Consider the following 22,352-nt stretch of genomic DNA (forward strand, 5'->3'; position numbering starts at 1 on the left):
CACAGAGCCTAATTACATACTGAAGGACCTTAGCATAGTCTGTTCTTCTAGATATTTGAATAGGGCCATCATATCTGCCCCTAAGTAATTTCTTCTAAAAATTGATATCCTTGTTTTCTTAAACTAATCCTTATTTTTTGTGATTAATATTCCCCCATTATTGTAGTAGTCTCTGTTTTTGCTTAGCTATGATGCTCAGAGCTGAGCTGTGTAGGATATACCAATTTAGGTTATGATTTGAAAGAATGTTGTCCGTGACAGTGGGATTACACTAAGGGATTTCCTGTGGCATAAAATGAGAGTATAAGCCCAATTCCAGGGAGCCATGCTCTAGGAAGAAAAGGCTAGGCAACTAACACTACACGTGTGGTCCTTAACCGTGGCTATGCACTAGAGCTACGTATAGAGCTTTTAAAAACCACAGATTCCTGAGCCTTATGCCAGGCCTACTGAACACAGCAATCTAGATATGGGAAACAGTATAAAGTAGTGGTTAAGAAAGAGTACATGCTCTGAGGCCAGACTACCTGGACTCAAATTCATACTCGTGATTTTATAAGTTGCTTAAATCCTCTGAGCTTTCTCATCTCTAAAAAGGCATAACAACCTTGAAGGGCTATTGTAAAGATTGAATCAGTTACCATAAGTAAAAAACCTAAAAACCACTTAGTACCTGTTAAGTTAATATTAACCATTATTATGACCTATGTGTATTTAAATATTTGCTGCTGATTTTCATGCATAGGCTGAGAAAGCACTGATATAGGACATCGTGTGACAGTATAGTCACCTCTGCCAGGAGGGACAGAGAGCAGGTGATCCTCATACCTTTCGTGAGCAAGAATTCCTCATTCCTAATTCTCTCCTTCCCCATCTGCTTATCGCCACAGGGAACTCACACAGGCTTCGGTTCTCAAGAGGCCATCAAAACATAACTGCTGTAGAGGCAATACCTTTCCTTCCCCTCACTATACTCACTGAATGTTCTGGATCAGTGCGTCTCACATCTTTGGATCTTATAAGCTACTTGGAAAAGTGAGTACACCAACAGATTTGCCGACACATGTTACCAAGCGAGAACGTTCAAAAATTATAATCAAATATAGTCATAAAAGATATTGTAACACGAAAAAAGTGGGAACAGTGTAATATCAGGATAAATAATAAGCCTACCATAATCAAGTTAAACATACAGCCTCTCTTTTTATATATGGCTATAGTTTGTTTAATTGCATATCTTTGTTTATTACAAATGGAAAAAATTTGTTGTAGTTAACATAATCACTTTCTTTGCCTAAACCTTCACTTGCAGTTATAATTATGGCATATGCACAGAAATCCTCCAAATTTGGTAAATGCTACCTGAATAGAAAAAAAAGGCCAGGCGCAGTGGCTCATGCCTGTAATCACAGCAATCTGGAAAGACCTCGAACACCTGAGGTCGGGAGTTCGAGACTGGCCTGACCAACATGGATAAACTCCATCTCTACTAAAAGTATAAAATTAGCTGGGCGTGGTGGCGCATGCCTGTAATCCCAGCTACTCAGGAGGCTGAGGCAGGAGAATTGCTTGAACTCCGGAGGTGGAGGTTGCAGTGAGCCAAGATTGCACCATTGCATTCCAGCCTGGGCAACAAGAGGCCGTCTCAAAAATAAAAATAAAAATAAAAGTGCCACTCTTGATTATAACTAAGTTTTGGCATATTTATGTTTCTGTGGCTTTATTTTTATTTACTAAGTTGAGTTCATTTTGATAGTCTCTTTTAGCAGAAATTTATGTACCCATATTTTAGAATTAAAAAATAAGATCTATTTTCCTATACAACTATTTTTTTGTTTTAGCTAATGAAAATTCTGCCAATTAGACACTAGAAAAATATCTGTCAGTAGTTAATGCTAATAGAGACACCAGAGCATTTGCTCCACTATTAATCTATGGATAATGGAAGGCCCATTTCTTAAGTACACACAGAAGAAAGAATAGAAAAAATACTGGCTATGACACCAAATGAATTGCCTTCCTCCCACACTACTGTGCCCTTGTAACCTAGGGCATGTAGAGCAGGCTGGCAGCCATCGCATTACAGATTTAAAAGTGATGGAATCTCTCGGTCCTGTAGCAGGTTGCCTGATGGATTGGTGGGTAATGTACTTGAAGAGTGCATTACCGAGCTCTGGACTAATGGCTACCTCTTGCCTATGGCCTTTATGGTAGATCATTCATTGTGCTGCCTCATCAGCTTCCTGCCAGTCTGTATCTGGCATGAGTACTGCCTGTTCCAAAGCTGATTAATACCCTGGGAATGAGTCCCACTGCAGGTCTCAGAGTGGATTACACAAGGAATGTTCTGGTGCTTGGGGGCAACATAACTTTTCTTTCATGAATAAAACAGAAAAAAATCTTTATATATTGTCAAAGTAGAGGTCTGCACAAATTATAAATTTTCTAAATTGCTGTTGATTACAGTCAGCATGTTAAAGGAATGATAACAGACATTAAATACCAGACTCTTTGATGCTTTAAGCAGCACAAGGTTTCTTCAGATTCAGTTTCCTGAAATTGTGTGTGTGAAATAAGAGCCAAGAAACAAAAGCAAATAACAGAAGACTACATGTAACTCAGGATTAAGTGCAGACTGTAACTCTAGGAGAAGTTGGGGGAGAAGGAAGTTGACAGTGACCAGAGATACAGGAACCATGGAGGAAATACAGGTTAAGCTGACTCTTAAAGGCTAGAATTGGGCAGGCAATGGAGAGGGTGGGTATGATAACTCAGAAAATAGCATGAGCAAAAGCATAAAAGTATTAAAGAGTATGATGTATTAATGGGCTAGATAGAAGAAAAGTCTGACTAGAGCAGAGAATGTGGGTTTAGAAGTAGACGTAGTTAAAAAATCAAGCACAGGCTGACGGGGCTTCTGATAGTGGGATAGACTAGCTCACCTAAAAGACAACCTGCTATAATGACCTAGAAATGGTACATATAACATAGAATATATTTCCTTTGGAATATATGGCTGACCTTCTAGAAAAATGAAAAAAATATATATACAGGGGTCAGAAATGACCTAGAAACTTATAATCAGAGTGATAAACACGTGTACCAAGTCTGTGGCTCACCCGAGATGTTGGACCTGATAAGAGACAGAGATTATTAGTCTTGGAAATCTGGAAGCTTGATTTAACACCCATGAGTGAACAGAGAATGAGACCTTGAGCTCACATAGGCCAAGAACTGAGCTACCACTTGCTTTTCACTCCCTCCTTATAAAACCAGCACCTTTAAATCCTTGACTACACAGGGAAATAACAAGGAAGCTTGTCAGTCTTTCAGTGTTTAAAAAAGATGGTTTTTTCTTTAAATTGAGAGTAATAATGATCAGCTATATATGAGTTTGGGGAACGTATTATTTATAGGACCCGCATGGTTCGGGTAATTCTGTAGGCCAAAAAAATAACATAAGAAGTTGTCATGGAACATTAAAACCCCTTGAAAGAACTAATACAAAATTCTTTGGAAGGACATTTTACAGATAAAACCCATTGAGGATTAGCTCTTTAGTCAATATTTTATAACACTAAAAGAAACAATCCATAATAAATGGCAATTACTAAACATAATAGCAGAATTAAGCTCCTCAAACAGCCAATAAAAGTTATCTAGAGATATATTAGAACAAATAGAGAGAGCTAATAGAAAGAGAATGACAATTTTTCAGAACAGATGAAAGCTGTGAGTCTTCAGATTCAGGTTACATAACACAACCTGAGTGTAATAACCTACTCCAAGATACCTTATAGTGAAACTTCAGAATAGCAAAGACAAAAAGAAAACTTTTTAAGTGACCAGAGAATTTAAAAAGACATTAGTGAAAAAGGAATAATAAGATTTACAGCAGATTTCTCAATAGCAACAACAGAAGTGAGAGGGCAATGGAGTAGTGGCTCCATTGAGGAAATTTGTTTTCCAATGAGGAAAAGAATTAAAACTGTCAACCTGAGATTCTATACTAAATTATTCAAGTGGGAGGATTTTAAACATTGTATTTCCAGACAAAACTGAGAGTTTTATGTACTTTCACTGGAAAAAAAATAATGTTCTTCAGAAAAAGAACTCAGAAGCAAGGCGGATAAGGGAAGGAGCAATGCTGAGCAAAGAAAATGACAAACATATAGGTAAATCTAAATAATTTTTAACTATATGAGACAATAATAAGAAGATGGAATCTTGCTCTGTTGCCTAGGCTGGTGTGCAGTGGAGTGATCTCAGCTCACTACAACCGCCTCTTCGGTTCAAGCTATTCTCCTACCTCAGCCTCCTGAGTAGCTGGGATTACAGATGCACACCACCATGCCTGGCTAATTTTTGCATTTTTAGTAGAGACAGGTTTCGCCATGTTGGCCAGGCTGGTCTCAAACTCCTGACCTCAAGTGATCCACCTACCTTGGCCTCCCAAAGTGCTGGGATTACAGGCATTAGCCACCATGCCTGGCCAACAAAAAAGCATTTTTAAAAACACTTTAGCATAATTATTATAATATGATAGCTATATTATATTATATATTAGTATAATAGCTATATTATACTTTAGGAATGCAGTGGCATATACCATGTTCACAAATGGAAATGCTTAATATTGTAAAGATTTAATTTCTTCCAAAATTAACCAATAAATTCAATGAAATTTACATAAAAACCCATGGAAGTTGACAGATTTGCAGTAGATTATAATATCTGATAGGAATAGTGGCCTCCCATACATTTTCCATTTCATTGTTTCCAGGACTATTCTTGCATGTTTGTTTTTGCATATGAAATTTAGTATCAACTTATCTAATTCCATAAAATTGCTTGCTGATATCTTACTGGGATTACATTTAATTTATAAATCGACCTAGGGAGAAATGGCATTTCTGTAATGCTGAGTTGCCCTATCCAAGAATAAGTGATATATTTCCATTTGTTCTACTTTTTCCCAAAAGTCTCCTTTGGAGTCTTTGGGGGAGTGTTTTAACATTTTTTTCTATGAAGTTTTGGACATTTATTGTTAAACTTACTTATAAGCATTTAGTATTCTTTATTGATACTGTAAATGAGGCTTTCTCTACTATTATGTCTTCTGTTTATTATTTGTATATAAGGGCTATTGATTTTCTCTGCTAACTTTAAATCTTGTTACCTCACTGAACTCTTTTATTGTTTGATTTAGTTTTATTATTTATTTTTTCCGAGATTACCCAGGTATATACTATCATTATTTGCATATAGAAATAGTCTTACTTCTTTATTTATTCCTATGCCTCTAATTGACTTTTCTTGTCTAATTGCATTAGCTAATACCTCTAGTACAATGTTTAATATAATAAAGGTAGTGGTCTTCTTACTTTGTTCTCATCTTAGTGAAAATGTCTCTAGTATTTTCCCATCATAAAATAATGACTTTTAGATTAGGTATATAAGTTTTATCATGGTTACAATATATTCTATATTCAAGAATATATTCTCTATATTCTTGAGTGTTTTTCTAATGAATCGATGTTGAATTTTGTCAAAGCTTCCACAATCTCTGGAGGTAATCATATGATCTTTTACTTGCAAATATGGCATATGGTATTAATGGATTTCTTTTTATTGAATCAGCCTTGCATTTCTGTAATAAATCCCATTTGATCATGGAGTATTCTTTTCTTAATGTGGTTAATGTGGTGTTAGTTTTGGTTTGCTAATGTATAGTTTCAAATTTTTGCATCAGTATTCATTGGATATGGACACTGGACCACTTTTCTCTCTTTTTGTACTACACAGTTTAAGCATCTCTAATTCAAAAGTCCAGAATCTGAAATGCTCCAAAGTCTTGACTTTTTTGAGTACTAACATGATGTCACGAGAAGAAATCTCCACACTTACTTCATGTGACAGATCACAGTCAAAGTGCAGTGAAAACTTTGTTTCATACATAAAGTTATTTAAAGTGTTATATAAAATTACCTTCAGGCTATGTGTATTAGGTGTATATAAAACATAAATGAATTTTATGTTTAGACTTGGGTTCCATCCCCAAGATATCTTATTGTGTATATTCAAACATTACAAAACCTGAAAAAAAACAAACCTGAAACACTTCTGGTCCTAAGCATTTTGGATAAGGGATACTCAACCTGTGTTTGTCTGGCTTAGATAAAAGGAATTAGAAAGTTTCCTTCCTTTTCAGTGCCTTGGAATAATTTACAGACCACTGGGATCTTATAAATATTTAAAGGTCTTTAAAGGATTTGTAGAATTCCTACGTGAAAACATGTGAGCTTGGTGATTTTTTGTGGGGTAGTTCCTTAAAAACATACTATTTCTTCTATGAATATTGGTCTGTTTTAGCTAATTCTACTATGTGTATCTAAGTAATTATTCATTTCATCTAAATTTTGAAATTTATTTGTATAGAGGTCTGCAAAATGGTCTCATAAGTTTTTATTTTAATTCCTTCTGTAATTGTTCATAGTACTTTCTTAGATCCTTCATATTTCTGTGGTATCAGTAGTAATGTCTCTTCTTTCATTCATAATTTTGAATCTTCTCTCTTCTTTAGTTACTCTTCTAAAGGCTTATCAGTTTTCATTCAAATCAATGCAATGGGATATAAACCAAAAATAAGAGTTAAAATGTATGAAAGAAGACAAAAGTATTAATTTTGGGAACGTCATTGTTTTCCTGAACTTCCTAAACAATTAGAACTAATAAGAAAGTGTACACTTATTAAAGTTAACAAAGTATACACTTACAGAGTCAACATACACAAAAATTAATAGTAATGATTCTATTCATATGAGGTTCAAGAACAGGCAAAATTAATCTCTGGTGATACAACAACAGGTGCTCTGAGGGAGACTATTGCCTGAAAAGGAGTTAAAGAAAGTTTGGGGTAGCAGGGAATGGAGATGTTCTAAATCTTGATTACTGTGTTAAGTAATAGATGTATACTCTACATTTAAGATATGTGAATTTTACTACATGTAAATTGGAGTCATATATATGTAGGCTTTTAAGACTGATTTCTTTCACTTGACAATGTGTTTTTAAAGCTCTTCCATGTATTTTTGTACTTTAATAACTCATTTCTTTTTGTTGCCGAGTAATATTCCATATTGTAAATGTACCATAGTTTCTGTGTCTATTCACACATTGAAAGACGTCTTGGTTGCTTCCAGCTTTTGACAGTTGTGCATAAAGCTTGCTATAAGCAGAAAAAAAATTATTTCATGATTGTTTCAGAAAACAGCTCTTGGTTTTATTGATCTTTTATTCTATTGTTTTTCTGGTCTCTTTCATTTATTTCTTCTGTTATCTTTGTTATTTCCTTGCTTCTGCTGACTTTAGACCTAATTTGTTTTCTTTTCTAGTTTCTTGGGTATAACCATAGGTTGTTTATTGTGATCTTTCATTTTTCTTAATGTAGGCATTTATCATAATAAGCTTACCTCTCAAAACTGTTTTTGCTGCATACCATAAGTTTTGATAGTTGGGTTTCATTTTTGTTTGTCTCAACATACTTTTTGATTTCCCTTTTGATTTTTTCTTTGACCCTTTGATCGTGAGTGTGTGGTTTAATTTCCACATATTTGTAAATATTTCCATGTTACTCCTGTTTTTGATTTCCAATCATACCATTGGGGCTGGAAAAGAAACTTCATATGATTTCAGTCTTAAAATTTTTAAGACTTGTAGCCCAACACATGACCTTCTTAGAGAGTGGTCAATGTGCACTTGAGAAGAATGTGTATTCTGTTGATCCTGGATGAAATGTTCTGTAAATGTTTATAAGGTCCTTTTGGTCTATAGTGTTATTCACATCAGCTGTTTCCTTATTGATTTTCTGTTCTATATATTATTGAAAGTGGGCTAAGTCCCCTACTATTGTGATAACCTTGTCTCTTTCTCTCTTTATATATTTGCTTTATATATAAACAGTCCTTGATCTAAGATGGCTTAACTTACAATTTTTTGACTTTATGATTGGGTAAAAGTGATTCAGTAGAAACCATACTGTGAGTGCCTAAGTAAAAAAAACAATCTGTTTTTTACGTTTTGTACAGTATTTAGTAAGTTACATGAGATATTCAATACTTTATTATAAAATAGGCTTTGTGTTAGATGTTTTTGCATAATACAGCCTAATGTAAGTGTTCTGAGCACATTTAAGATAGGCTAGGCTAAGCTATGATGCTTGGTTAGTTAGATGCATTTTCAACTTGCCTTATTTTCAACTTATGTTGAACTTTATCAGCACACAACCCCATCATAAGTTGACAAGCATTTGTATTTACATACTCCATGCTGGTTGCACCAAACCTTGCATTTCTGCTATAGACCCAGTAGGTAATTTGTGTCATCTTTTTATTTATTATTAGATGCAATTTGATTAAATTTTGTTTTGAATATTTACATCTACATCCATGAGGAATACTGGTTAGTAGTTTTCTTTTCTTCTAATGTCCTTCTCAGGTTTGTAATCCTTGTAATTTCCAAGGTAATCCTCATTTCATAGAGTGAGTTTGGAAGTGGTCTCTCCTCTTCAATTTTCTGAAAAGTTTATGTAGAATTAGTATTGCTTACTTAAATGTTTGATAAAATTCTCCAGTGAAGTAATTTGAACCTAGAGTTTTCTTTGGGGAAGACATTCAAATCAAATATGATCTCTTCAATAGGGCTTTTGAGTTCTGTATTTCTTCTTGAGGGAATTTTGCTAGTTTGTGTTTTTTTCAGGAATTTTTACATTTGACTTCAATTGTTGCATTTATGACTATAAAGTTTTTAAAAATTATGTTCCCTTACTAGTCTTTTTATGTGGAATGTGTAGTGATGTTCCCTTTTACATTACTGATTTTGGTAGTTTGTGTTTTCTCTCTTTTCTTCCTGGTTAGCCTAGGTATACATTTATCAAGTTTATTGATCTCTTCAACTAACTGGCGTTTGGACTTTTCATTTTCTCTATTGTTTTTCTTTTCTCCTACTTCATTGAATTCTGCTCTGATTGCTGTCAGCTCTTTTCTTCTGTTCATATTGGGTCATATTTGCTACTTTTTTTCTTTTTTCTTAAGGAGTCTGAGGTCCTTAGTTTAAGACCTTTATTTTTTTCTAATATAAACATTTTATGCTATAAATTTTCTCCTAAGTACTACTTTAGAGATATTCCACAAGTTTAGATAAGTTATTCTTTCCTTTTTATCCAGTTCAAAATAATTCCTAATTTCCCTTTGGATTTTTTCGTTGATCCACATGTTTGTTTTTTTATAAGTGTGTTACTTACTGGATATGTGTGGACTATAATATGCATTATTAACTCATCAAAGTTGATCTTGAGTTATTATACTAATTCACATGTAAATTTAAAAGCTTTAATGTTGGCCGGGCATGGTGGCTCACGTCTGTAATCCCAGCACTTTAGGAGGCCGAGGTGGGCTGATCATGAGGTCAGGAGATTGACACCATCCTGGCCAACATGGTAAAACCCATCTCTACTAAAATACAAAAGAATTAGCCAGGCGTAGTGGTGTACGCCTGTAGTCCCAGCTACTCTGGAGACTGAGGCAGGGGAATCGCTTGAACCCGGGAAGCAGAGATTGCAGTGAGCCGAGATCGTGCCACTGTGCTCCAGCCTGGCAACAGAGCGAGACTCCGTCTAAAAATAAATAAATAAATAAGCTTTAATGTTATAATTTTATTTATCCCCTTCTATACCTGGTGCTATTTTGTTACATATTTTACTGTACTTTAAAACTATATGTGAAAGTATTATTTTTGCTTTCAAAAATCATTTTTCTATTAAAGGAAGTAGAAAAAAGCATTCTTTTCTATTTACCTGCTTTTTATTTTATTTATTTATTTTTACCATTTTCAGTGCTCTTCATTCCTTCCTATAGGTTGGAGTTTCTATTTAGTATCATTTTCTTTCAAGCTGAAAAACTTCTTTTAGCATTTCTTATACTGTAGGTTTGCTCTTAATAGATTGTCTCAGCTTTTGTTGATCTGAAAATATTTTTATTTTGCCTCCATTTTGAAAGCTCTTTTCACTGGCTATCAAATTCTAAATTGACAATTTTCTTCTGTTAGCACTTAAAAAATATAATTCCATCTTTTCCTGGTTTTCATTGTTTCTCAAGGAATCAACCATATTTCTTGTCATTGTTTCCTTTCTGGGACTTCAATTACATATGTTGCTTTGTTCATTGTGGCTGTTTTTTTTTTTTTTTATTTTTTATTTGCCTCGGTTTGGATAATTTATCTTGGCCTATCTTCAAATTCCCTCATTCTTTCTCCTGCAGTGTCCAGTCTGCTGTTAAATACATCCAATATGTTTTTTATATCAGATATTTTATTTTTAGTTCTAGAATTTTCATTTGATTCTTTTTGAAATTTCAGTTTCTCTGTTGAAATTACCTTTCTGTTCATAAATTCTGCCCATTTTGTGCTCCAAACTTTTGAACATATTTATATTGACTTCAAAGTGCTGATTCGCTTATTATACTATCTGAGGCATCAATCTGTTTGTGAATGCTTTTTTCTCTTGATTGTGCATCACGTTTTCTTGCTTCTTTACATGAGTCATGATATTTTCTTATATGCCAAACATTGTGTATAGACAAAGCATGGGGAGACTTAAGCATGCTTTGCTTTGTTTTGTTTCAGTTTTCCCCCAAAAGGGTAAACTGTTTCTTACGTCTGGCATCTAAAATGAGAGGTGACAGAACTTAAACTTTTTGAGGAGTCAAGTTAATCTGTGAGTGAGCTACAGCCTTAATAAAAATTAATCTCACCTCTGATAGCTCAGTCCTTCATCTCCCAGGCTGCCTCCACTGAGAAACTAATCCCTCTTATTTTATCAGTATTTGAGCTTAGAGGAGGTTGGCCTATAATTTCACCTATTTTCCATTCTTTGTATTTAGCTTCACTAGAGCTCTATGGCACTAGGTTCCAGGCACCCTAAGAGTGTAAAAGATTATTCAAATTCTTCACTCTTTTAAGCCTGCCTTCACTGTTGCTTTCTCAGCAAAATTTGGGGTAGAGAAAGGATTATTATGCCAACTAAATTATTGGTATGTATGGGGCTCCTCCAGACTTTCAATCTGCCCCCGTCAGCCCTCACTATTGCTATTAGCTTGACTGATTACCTTTTGACTCCAAAAAATATTTTCATCTTTTATAGGATTTTTCTTTCTGCTTACCTTCGAAGGGTTCCTTTTTCTAGAAATGAGTTCATCAAAACGACTTTGCACCCACCAGTCTTTAAGAGTACCCTACATTAGTATGATTTTTATTTTGTTTGTTTTCTCGTTACCACAGGGCAAAGGCCACCCGTGACTTTTTACAACCTAGATGTAAAAACTATGTGCATTCATTCTTATATGCATTTTATGGCTGACCTCAGAATCTCAGAGATCTACAAAAAAAAAGAGAAAGATTAAGAAACATAAGTGTAGGGCAGTGAGTTACTGTTGAAGAACTTTAGGCAGAGTAATGACCTAGCTAGGTTTATGATTTAGGAAAATTCTACAGCAGCTGTATGGTTTCTGCATTGAAGCAGTGAGAGAATAGAGATAACTGTGAGATTTGTTATAAGTGATTGTTACAGTCTAGACTAAAGACAATAACCTTAACAAAATCTATTCTGGAAGAAAGTGAAAGAGAGAACCAGTTTGAGAAATTAAGATCTGTATCTATGGCAGAATGGAGATGCAGAAGAATGGAGATTATTAATGGGAAATAAGATTACAAGATTGTCTAAGGTCAGTTTATGAACTTGGCAGAAGGGTTTTAAAATTCTGTAGGTCTTGAGAATTTTTTATCAGAGAATTTTGAATATTAAAGTAGTGTTTTAAAAATACTAGCCTAGAAATGGCGAGGAGAATTGGTTACAGAGGAAAATAAATTTAAGAAAGGGAAACCCATCTGGGGAGTATGTTGGTATAAAACACAGGAGTTACTAAAGGCCTGAGCTAGAGAAGTATAGCAGAAATGGAGATGGAAGAACAATCATGATAAGCAATAATAATCTTAATAAGTTTATTCCTTTCCACATTATAAAGGGGCACATAATTACTAGTCAGAAAATTAACTTGAATCTGTTTCATCATATTCAAAGTTGGTATGCATCTTAGCATTTGGTACCATATTATTAAGTAATTACTCAATGTGCAATAGGAGAATAAAAGAAAAATAGCTGGGCGTGGTGGCTCGGGCCTGTAATCCCAGCACTTTGGGAGGCCGAGGCGGGCGGATCATGAGGTCAGGAGATGGTGACCATCCTGGCTAACACGGTGAAACCCCGTCTCTACTAAAAATAAAAAAAATTGGCCCGGCGTGGTGTCAGGTGCCTGTAGTCCCAGCTACTCGGGAGGCTGAGGCAGGAGAATGGCGTGGACCCGGGAGGCAGAGCTTGCAATGAGCCGAGATCGCGCCACTGCACTCCAGCTGGGCGACAGAGCGAGACTCCGTCTCAAAAAAAAAAAAAAAGAAAAAAAGAAAGAAAAATAAATCAGTTAAAATGATTGAAAACTTAATAGTATCTGGCTGCAATTAGAATCCAAACTACTAAATGAAGCCTCATAGATTCTGAAGCGTATTCCCTATTAAAAGCATTTTAAAGTGGAAACAGAATTATGCTTTCAATAATATAAAAGAATAGTGCAATTAAATATACAATTATAAAAGGTAAAGATTCTAATTCTGATTTTCAACTACTATGAGAATATTTTTCTAGATATAGTCACACATTTCTGTAAACAAAGGCTTTGTATGCAATCTGAAAGTGAATCCTGAACCATCCTGAATTAGAAAACAATGGGGCCTCTTCATCTTCCCTCTATGGCAAGGTTCAGCAAACTTTCTCTGTAAAAAGCTAGATAATAACAATTTTAGGCTTTGTGAGCATACATTCTGTGTCACAGCTACTCAACTCTGTTGTTATAGCATGAAAGTAGTCATAGACGATGTGAAATAATAAACCTGGCTGTGTTCCAATATAACTTTATTTAAACAAATAGGTAGTGGCCATTGTTTGTGAACCCCTGCTACACAGTATGTCTGTATGGGAGAGTCTTGGAGGCGTGACTCTTCCAGTATGGTCTAGAGAAGTGCTCTCGAATAGAAATGTAATGGAAGCCACATACAAATTTTAAATTTTCTAAAAGCTACCTTTAAAAAAAGGTGAAATTCATTTTAACAATATATTTTGTTTAACTGAATATATTCCAAATATTATATCAACATGTTGTCAACATTATAAATTTATTAATGAGATATTTTACTTTCTCTTATTCATAGTAAGTCTTTAAAACCTGATGTGCATCTTACACTTACAGCACATCTCAAGTCACACCAGCCACATTTCCAGTGTTAAGTAGCCACATGTGGCCAATGGCTACCATATTAGAGAGTACAGCTCTGAACACTTCATTGCTCTCCCAGATTTGAATGCTTCTCCTATGGACTGGAAATTACCCACTGGTAAGACCACTTCTCACCCAGCAAGGTGTTTCTGGTACCCTTTCCCTTCCCTGGCCTCATCTTCATCAGCCTTACCACTTGAAAATGCCCCAAGCAATGCTTCTCAATGTTTAATGTGCATAGTACTCACCTGGGAATCTTGTTAAAATGCAGATTCTGGTTCTGTAGATAAAGGACAGAACCTGAGATTTTGCATACTTAAGAAGCTCCCAATGCTGCTAGTCTAAGAACCATACTGAAAAAGCAAGGATTGAAAAGATCACTCCAAAGAAGATGACCATAACTGGAATTGATGGCCTACCCTCCTCTAAAAATCTATCAGGTCTAATCCCAAACTTGCTAAACATCCCTGTTAGGTCACCACCAGAAATAAAAGCTTCTAAGGCAACACTGTGCAGTAGAAATATAATTTAAAATTTTCTAGTAGCCACATTTAAAATAGTTTTTAAAAAGTGAAATCAATTTTAGTAACATTTCTTTAAGTGAAAATATCAAAAACATTAAACAATTAATGTAAAAATTATTTATTTTTTAACTTCTATTTTAAGTTCAAGGGTACATGTACCGGATATGCAGGTTTGTTACGTAGGTCAACTTGTGTCACGGAGGTTGGTTGTACAGATGATTTCATCACCCAGGTATTAAGCCTAGCACCCATTAGTTATTTTTCCTGCTTCTCTCCCTCCTCCCACCCTCTACCGTCCAGTAGGTCCCAGTGTGTGTTGTTCCCCTCTATGTGTCTGTGTGTTGTCATCATTTAGCGCCCACGTATATGTGAGAACATGTGATATTTTGATTTTCTGTGCGTTAGTTTGCTAGGGATAATGGCCTCCAGCTCCATCCACAACCCTGCAAAGGACCTGGTGTCATTCTTTTTTGTGACTGCAGAATATTCCAGGTGTCTATGTACCACATTTTCTTTATCCAGTCTATCATTGATGGGCATTTGGGTTGATTCCTTGTGTTTGCTACTGTGAATAGTGCTGCAATGAACATACACGTTCATGAGTCTTTATAATAGAACAATTTGTAATCCTTTGGGTATATACCCAGTAATGGGATTGCTGGATCAAACAGTAGTCTTTAGGTCTTCGAAGAATCACCACACTGTCTTCCACAATGGTTGAACTAATTTACACTCCTACCAACAGTGTAAAAGCATTCCTTTTTCTCCACAACCTTGCCAGCATCTGTTATTTTTTGACTTTTTAATAATAGCAAAAAATATGGAATTCTTCACAAATTTGTGTGTCATCCTTGCACAGGGGCCATGCTAATCATACGAATCTCTGTGTTCTTCCAATTTTAGCATATGTGCTGCTGAAGCAAGCACTGACAAATTATTAATAAGAAACTTTACATTCTTTTTTGTACTGCCTTCAAAATCCAATATATGTTTTAGAGTACCTCTTAATTTGGGTCAGATACATTTAAAGGGCTCAATAGGCACATATTTGCTAGTGACTATCATATTGGACAGTGCAGCTCTAAGGTCATCATCAGACCTGTGTGCTTATCCCTCTGTGGTTCGGTACATCTCCAAATCTGACCCAGTTTCTCATCTCTTCTTATTCTCCCAAATCCTTTTCCTATATTCTCTGGAACTCATGGTCTGTCATTAGGAAAAAAAAAAAAAAACTCCTCTATTATTAATCTCATGTCAAAAATGTTCCTTTCAACTTCTTGTTCTAACCCAAACCTGCTTATCCCTTAGCACCCTGCTTCTCGTTCTGCTCTGTTAAAAGTGGTGGCTGCCTCTTCTAACATATCTTCAGGATATTTATGTGGGATAGATGCCTTCCTTCTGCCTCACTGCCCTGTTCAGGCCCTTTCTCCTCCTTCTTCTCTCAAAAACCAAATCCTTTGAATCAGATGCCAATAGATTATGGTACCTGCTGTGTCTCCTTTGTTGTGGTCATTTGTTCAATCTCCTGGTTGAGCAATTTATGTAGTCAGCATTTGATCGATCCTATTCTTCTCCACCATCACACTTCTCAACATTCTTGGTGACTTCAGCATCTGCCTGATTCTTTTACCTCCTTACTTCCACTCATCTTTTCCTCTATCCGTTCTCAGATACCCACCACACCACATCCAAAATCTAGATTTAAGAATCCCATTTAAAAGTGTTTCTAGCTCACTCAAAGTTCAGAATTCATTTGCCAACAATTCTTCAGCCACATTGTACCTACCCATCAACTGATTCAACTTCATATTTCCTTCCTCATATCATCATTTCTTATGTCACCAATAATGAATCCCATGGTCCATCACTATAATTAACCTGATGTATATCCCCTTGTGCCTCTTTCCCTTATATGTGCTGTTAACCCTAAAGCTGATAAATCCAACATCTCACCTACTCTCATCCTTACGTGAACAGCTAAATGTGGTTAAGGAAAACATACAATCACACTGACTGGTCTCATTTAAAATTTTTACTACAAATCTTAAACATCCTTGGTATTACTCAGTCTTAGTTGATAACTTAATGTCTTATTTCATTGAGAAATTAGAAACCATCAAAAGAGAACCTATTCCTCCCACAACCAAATCTACCACCTATCATCTCTGCCTTCCCTGCAATTACAATGAATGGCATGTCCCTGCTCCTAAGGCCAGTGCCTTGACTTGGGAATTGGATTCCATCTCTTCCTCAAAGCCTTGGTCCCTGCAATTATATACTCTCTTACACATCATCCTTTTCCTTTTCTATTATAATTGTTCTTAATGGTACACAAACATGCTATGGTTGCTCCCAATGTAAACAAAGCCTTTATCTAAATAGAATCCTCCAACTAACACCCCATTTCTCTGCTCTTCTTTGTAACTCATCAATAGAGTTGTCTATACTTGCTGACTCCATTTTATTCACCACCATTTCCCACTTTGTCCTCCAATCAAGCTTTTGTTCTTGTTAATCCAATGGAACTCTATGGTCAAGGTGGCCAGTGACTTTCATCCAGCCAAATCAAATAACCAATTCTCAGTTCTTATTTTACTCAAAGTTTGGTGGCATTTTTTACAGCTCATTACTCCCTTCTTTTTCAAATCTCTGTTTTTGTTGTTTATGGTAGTTTCTGGTTACTCTCCTGTAACACAGGTCACTCCTTTTCTGTCTTCTTTGATGCCTCTTTTTCCTCTTCCTGGCCTCTACTTTCTGGAGTACCCCAAAGCAATCCTTAGGCCTTTTATCTGTCTAAACTCACTCTTACAGCGATACCATCCAGTTACATGGCTTGAAATGGTATCTATAAGCTTATGATAACAAAATATATGTTTATCTTCATTCCAGACTTCCTGTGAGCCTCACTCTGTCTACACTTGGATGTTTAATGGTCATCTCAAATTTAACCTGGTCAAACTGAAGCTTTTTATTTCATTTTCAATTTGCTCCCTCTTCTGTCTTCTGCCATTCAGTTAAAGGCTTACTATTCACTCTCTCATCTGATTCCTCTACAGACTGCAAAGCTCTATCTTCTAAATATATCCTGAATCCCTCTACTTCTTACCACCTCCACTGTTGCCATTTTAGTCTAAGGTACCATAATCCATAATCATCTCTTGCTCAGATTTCTGTGATAACTTCTTATGTGGTTTTCTTGCTTTCTTTCTGCTACCCCATCCCACCCTTCAGTTTAGTCTGATTGTAAGGTACACTTTAGGCAAAATTGTAAGGTACGTTTTGATTGCTTTCCTCATGGCTAGAATAAAATTCACACTCCTTATCATGGCCTTTAAGTATCTACTTCTCTTGGGTACTGGGGTACTGCCTGTTTCCCCCACCACTCTCTCCCATGTTACTTTACTCCAGACACATTGGCTGTATTTAAAATTTTTGAATATGCCAAACTTGTTCTGGTCTCAAAGCCTTTACATTCTATGTGAAACATTCATCCCCCAGATCTTCACAGGGCTTGTTATTTTACATCATTAATGCCCCAGTTTGAATGTCAGTTCCTAAGTAATAGATCACCCTGTTTCAAATAATTCCCTTTAATAATCTCTACTCTTTTACATGGCTTAATTTTCCTTCATAGCACTTATAGCTACCTGAAGTTCTATTTTTAATTAACTGTTTACTTTTTATTTTTTTAATTATTCACTAGAAAGAAAGCTTTGTGAATGAAAGGACGTTTTACTACTCACTGCTGTGTCTCCTTCATCTAGAACACTACCTGGCACACAGTGAGTAGCGAGTAAATGAGTCTGAAACATTTCAGGAAATAGATCATGTAGTTGATGAAATCAGAATTAGTTGTTTGAATTGTCTTCTAAGCCTTCTGAGAACAAAAGGCTCTAGTACAAAGTAAGCCCTGCAATCTAGTCCATATCAGGAGCTTGCCCCAATGCTCATTAGTGGTTGGATGCAGAAATTCCCAATGATTCCTGCTAATCAGCTAATTTGCCTGTTTCCATCAATAGTTACTGGCTATTTGTTTCTGCTGCCCAGTCTTCACCTAACTTGCCTTACAAGAGCTTGCTTTTAAACTGAGAATTTCTTTGCTTGCTTTGCCATATCCTTGCTTGGCTTTTCTTTCTTTAACAAGCACAACAGCATGCTGCTGCATCTTCAAAGAGTGAATTAATTCTGTCCGCAAAAGGGTCAAGTGCTAGAAAGTGCATAGCCATGCAGTTTGCATGGCAGGATACAGAAGATATGATGCTAATAAGATTCTAAGATGAGAACAGCAGACTGTCTCTGGGGATTCAGATGAAGGGGTCTGTAAATTTTAAAAGAAATGGTCTCCGAAAACTAATGATGTCTGCTTTCCAATTCATTAATAATGTGGAGTGGGGAGATGGGAGTGAGATCCAGGCCATGCTTTGAAATATCAAAATGTAACGAGGAAGAAAACAGTAAGAGCCATCTCAATGGGGTCATAAAGCTGGGAGAAGGAGGCAAACCGTAAGAAGATGTGGTGGTGCTGTATGGAGGGGAGGGAATCAATCCACCCCATGTGTGTATATTTATGTGCATATAGTACCTTTATCTGTACACGAGTAGATAAAAAGTTCTGTTAGAAAAAAATACTGCAACATTGATAAGGCTTTTGCAATTTTCATATTTAAGGTGACTCAGAATATTTCAAGTATTGTAAAAACATGTCTAAGCTGTCTGCCTTTCCATATTTACAAACCCTGCCCTTCACCTCTTTGCATTGCATACAAGGAACTGAGTAATAAGAACCTCAGCCTTGTTTGTAGTTAATAGTGGAAGAAAAAACCTTCAGGCAAAGCCTAATGAACCAAGAGCAATTCTGAGCTCTCCTCTGTAATATCTGCCAAGGCAGTGTCTTTCCAAGGGCTGCCTGGACATATTGTGTGACCTTGCTGCTTTAAATCATTAAAATTTCCCATTACTGGAATGGTGTTTGCATGGAGGGGCTGTTGTGCAGATATTATGGCTGAGTTTCTCCCTGCTGCCTTCCGAGTTTGCTCTAATAGAAAATGCCTCTCTGCGTGAACAGTTCCCGCGAGCTGGGAGGTGTGCAGCAGCAGGAGAGTTTAGCTTTGGCTTTTATTTTGACAAAGCTATCACATTTTGCAGATTGAGGTTATGGTCTTTCCTTCTATCTCTGTATTTTATCTGCATGATATTTTCTGATCTCCCTTTTAAACCCCCATTAGTTACGATTGAGGCTCTAGGGTGGCAGCCTGCCTTGGAGCCATGATATCGTCAGCTTTTCTTATGAGCCACTAAATTGACTGACTGATTCAGTGGGGTTCAGTCATGTGGAACCTTTCCAAGGGGCCTAGATCAGAAAGGAGACCCCTCTGTGCCAGATAGAGGCCTAGGGGGTTAGTGCAATCCCTAAGGGGCCAACAATTTTAAAAGCAAAAAGAAGTGCTGCCTCATTTTCCAGGGCCATTGGTTCTGTCGGCCACATCCTTCAGAGCTTCCTTCTTCCGCAGGTAGCCTGCTGCACCATGAAGCTATGGACGTTGAAGAAATTGGTGGCATTTCCTAATCCAGGCCGCAATCCCCAGCCCCGTTTTACCACCCTCCTAAGAAGCTGTTATACTTTCGTGCAACTCCGATCTTATGATTTTAGCAGAAAGTTTCACAATAACAAATGCTTTTGCCTAGAGGGAGTGGAAATATTTCAAAGTACTGGTTATACAGCTGTAAACTGTTTAGAACCAATTGAAAGGGGGAGAGATTCATTGGCTAGCTCTCCCAAGTCTCTAAACAAACCATGGCAGATTGAGAAGTTTTGAACCCAAAGCTAGTGCTCTAATTTCTAAAGCAAGATAGTGTGACCATTTCTTTTTCCACGGCTTTCCTATTTTCAGTGAGACAGTGAATTCTTCCTGATAAATGCTTCTGAAGCTGAGAGGATAGCACAACCACATGCCTCAAACACTTCACTTTGTTCACCTTCTCTTGAATGTGTGGGACGTGGCAGTCTAGAGTGGGGGCTGTCGGGAGAGGTGGTTGTAGAGGTGAGGAATTTATTTCCCCAGGAAATCTCATTAGTGATGCAGTGCCTGTTTTTCATTGAGGTTTCTGCTCCTTAGCTTTGTTTTCAGCTGAGTAACCGAGCCTGAAAGCCGTCTGGTGACTCACAAAAGGTCACACTGAGAGTCGGGGGCACGGACCAGAGCACGCTGCCTACCTGTGATTGATGTGTATTAAAGCTGTCTTGAGCCACTCATAAACACAGCAAGAATCCTGTTCTCTTTTCATCAGTGCTCTTGACCAAGACTTGATTTACTGTTTTGAAATCAGCTGCTGCTTCAGTCCTCTACAATAGCTTCTTTAATAGCTTGTCATAACAGTTGATGACAATTTGGAAAAGCTCACATATTCAATATATTTTTTAAATTGACTTTGCACTATGCCAGGTACCAAGGCTTTATAAACAGTCTAATTGTTCCTTGAGTGTTTGCTGACCTAAAGGAAAGTGTTGATGAATCACACCCTCCTCTTCTATCTATGAGGGTATTGAGATGTGTATTCAATATTGTAGCAAATCACTGTTGAAAATTGATTCCATGTCCCTGAGGCTACTTACCTGAAAAGGTGAAACAGCAGAAGTACCTGCTAGAGAAGACTGACCAGCTCTGCTATTTCTGGATGAGATTGCTTTAAAGTTTGTAGGAGAAGGGATTGAAATTGGATCAGACAGTACAATTCTCATTCTGGTAAAGAATAATCATCATCATCTATAGCCACTGAGTGGGTTTTCTCAGTTTGATACTTATGGCTATGCTATAATGAAGTTTAAGACTCATGTCAATATGACTGAGACAGTAATTGTATAATCTTAGAAGAAATGTGTGCACAGAATATGTGACTTATCTGAAGTGCAACAACAATTAGATGTAAATATTTCTGATCAATTTGATTGTTACTTTTTGATGGCCTGCACAAGTTGAAGGGCCTCCCTGACTTCCCAATAGCTGCTCTATACCTGTGTCCAGGAATGCCCCCGGAGTGATTTTCAGAACAGGTACAGCAGCCATTCAGAATGGATGCACCACTTGCACAGAACAGATGCTCCCCACAGCAGCCAGTGCCACTGTACCAAAACATCCAACTGAGTATCAACTCTGCTTCTTACTCCTCTCCATATGCACAAATCTAACCTATCCTTCCTTGGCATAAGTTGTACTTCCTTCATGAAACCTTTCTTATTCCATAGTCTCCTTTTTTTAAATTCTGAATTCCTACAACACAGCCTCTGCCTCCCAATTGTCCCTATATTGCTATTATTCTACTTTTTTATATTCATCATAGCAGGGTGTTGTGCACATGCACACATTTCAGAAATATTTTTGAACATGGAATATTCTGGTGAAAATGCCCAGAGATGATGTTTGAAAGTGCTATGTTTGGTATAGGGCTCATTTGAATTTTTTGTGTGTGCTTAAACTTGGTATCCAAGTTCTCCATTTTCTTTTAGAGGAGCCACCTGAACAAAAATTACATTTCAGCAAAGAACTGTAGCATCAGGACACTGTTACCAGTGCCTCTTTTATTGTAAACATTCTTTTCTCATATACTGTACTCTGCACATTTTCCAGATGAGAAACTGCTCCATTCTCTTTAATGTGGAGTGGAATTATGAGTGAGGTCTGCTACAGTAATGGAAGAGTTCAGTTTTCACCAGGTCCTATGGCGAGTTGTATAAATTATAGTTGATTCTGTATACTATAGGCCAGAGTTTCAGATTTATGCAGCATGTAATTTCTCTTCAGAATAGCAAAAAATACATATTGAGATAAATTCACAGGAAGTTCCCCAGGGTTTGGCTTTTTTTGCTAAAAGGTTAATTTTATTATTTGAAACTGGGAATGTGGTTTTTTCTTCCATAAAAATGATATCAAGAGAGACAAGGTTTTAAGCCAGCCCTACTGTGAGTTATTCTCAAAGCCTCCAGCAAAGAAGGGGACCTGAACTCTGCCAAGAGGGTTTTAAAAAAGAAAGACAGAGATGGATCTTTGAGTAAGACTGTGAGGGGAGAGCCCTCAAAGCATTGGGTATTGTCCCCAGATGATGGCTAATGTATTTCTTTTGTAAAGCTGGAGTAGGGTGTCAGGGGTCTTGTAAAGCTAGTGTGAATAAGTGGGGAATTACCAGTTGCTTCTTGGAAACAGCTAGGATAAGCCATGTGTGACAGTAAAACAGACATCAGAACAGAATTAGAAGAGCTAGTTCTAGTCCTGGCTGTGCTACAAACTCTCTGGTTAACCTTGAGCATGTCACTGCACCTCTCTGGGCCTGTTTCCTCATCTACAAGTTGGAGGGTTTCACTATACAAGGCTCATTTCAGCTAGACATACTATGACAATCATCTTTGTTTGTTTGTTTGTTTGTTTTTTGAGACAGAGTCTCACTCTGTCACCCA

At 36.7% G+C, this 22,352-nt stretch overlaps 1 protein-coding gene and 1 pseudogene across 1 annotated transcript in view; one reads left to right on the plus strand and one right to left on the minus strand.

Moving 5' to 3' along the window:
- The window catches only part of PMFBP1 (polyamine modulated factor 1 binding protein 1), a 532,821-nt gene that overhangs the window by 247,213 nt on the left and 263,256 nt on the right, over positions 1–22,352 (plus strand). Inside the window, exon 7 of the mRNA XM_074027855.1 lies at positions 891–1,035. The gene's annotated coding sequence lies outside the window, so the exon portion shown is untranslated. The remainder of the gene's footprint in view (positions 1–890; positions 1,036–22,352) is intronic.
- Positions 14,718–14,830, minus strand: LOC123570764 (U6 spliceosomal RNA; annotated as a pseudogene).

The sequence above is a fragment of the Macaca fascicularis genome, chromosome 20, assembly GCF_037993035.2.
Source record: "Macaca fascicularis isolate 582-1 chromosome 20, T2T-MFA8v1.1".
Lineage (NCBI taxonomy): Eukaryota > Metazoa > Chordata > Mammalia > Primates > Cercopithecidae > Macaca > Macaca fascicularis.